The sequence below is a fragment of the Aplysia californica genome, unplaced genomic scaffold (assembly GCF_000002075.1).
Source record: "Aplysia californica isolate F4 #8 unplaced genomic scaffold, AplCal3.0 scaffold00366, whole genome shotgun sequence".
Taxonomy (NCBI): domain Eukaryota; kingdom Metazoa; phylum Mollusca; class Gastropoda; order Aplysiida; family Aplysiidae; genus Aplysia; species Aplysia californica.
Window position 1 is genome coordinate 706,816 of NW_004797636.1, and position 1,316 is coordinate 708,131.

Here is a 1,316-nt window from a genome sequence, read left to right on the forward strand (position 1 = left end):
GAGGGACCGGGGAGGAGATGGGAAGAGGAGGAGGAAAATGAGAGAATAAAGGGGAGATGGGAAAAGTGGGAAATGAGAGAAGGGGGCTGGGCTGGGCTGAGGGGAAGAATGAGGGACCAGGGAGGGAGGTGACATGCTGTCAATGATGGTAGGGTGTGGGAGGAGGGGGGGGAGGGGCTCAGACTGAGAGGAAGGACAAATTGTCGAAGATGAGGGGGGGTGGGTTGGGGAGTAGGGGTCGAGGAGGGATGGAGGAACAGATTGGGCTTCAGGGATATGTGACGAGGAATTACGGATATGATGGGAAAAGATATTCGTTAGACTAACTATTGTTATATTTTTGTGATCTGCCGTACAGAACCTCTAGATGTGTGTACGTACAATACAGGAACGAGCTTCTTCTTCCCCCGCCTGCTCCATAGTCAAACCAAAGAGGCCGAGTCTGTCTCCAGTAAGACAATGTCGGGATGTGGGCACCGCCAGTTGATGTGTACATAGCAACAAAAAGAGAAAAAAGAACTGTATCATCCAATAAATGACGGTTACTGATAAAATTTAAGATAGCCCAGAACGCGCAGCAGCCCAGTGGGAACGTAAATTTTAGTCGCTGGTTCGAATCCGGATAGCGACGGATAATGTTCTTCTCTAAAATGTTTTTCCTTTCACTTTCACGTCCTTTCCTACTCTCTAACAATGTTCTGTCATTTGCTTTCGCCTCCACTTCCTGCCCCCACCCCTTCACCTTCTTTGCCCCCTCCTGGGGGCTCCTGACTCTTTCTGCAGCCTTTCTACTGCTACTCCTCGACTACTTACTGCTGTCTTTCAGCCACACCCCTGATCTTAAGGTAGGTAAGATCTACACCTAGCCTTCTCGGAAAATGGCGAAAAATCTCGGAGGTCCCGTATGCAAGTTGCACGTTAAAGATCCCTCGGAGGTACAAAATCGATAAGAGTAAGCTTCGGCCACCATCCGGGAACAATTCAAAATGTTATACCATCTTAAAAAGTTTAATGTGTCCCGCGCGCTCATATGACCTTATGCAGTTGCGAGCGCCGTAAAACACTTACCAAAAAATGTCCTACCAACGGAAAATGTTTGCTGTGTCTCGCGGGCTCATGATGAGTGTTACATGAAAAACTCATAGTACAGAAGTTCTATCTATTTACAAAAGTAGGGAGTTGGGCGGGGTGGATGGTGGGGACTGTAGACTTTATGTCTTGACTGGCCCTGGGTCCGGCAGAGAGATGGTTGGTGGACAGAACGTGAAGAAGGAAAAAGAGGCCGGCGGACTGAGAGAGAGAGGGGGAGAGAGAGA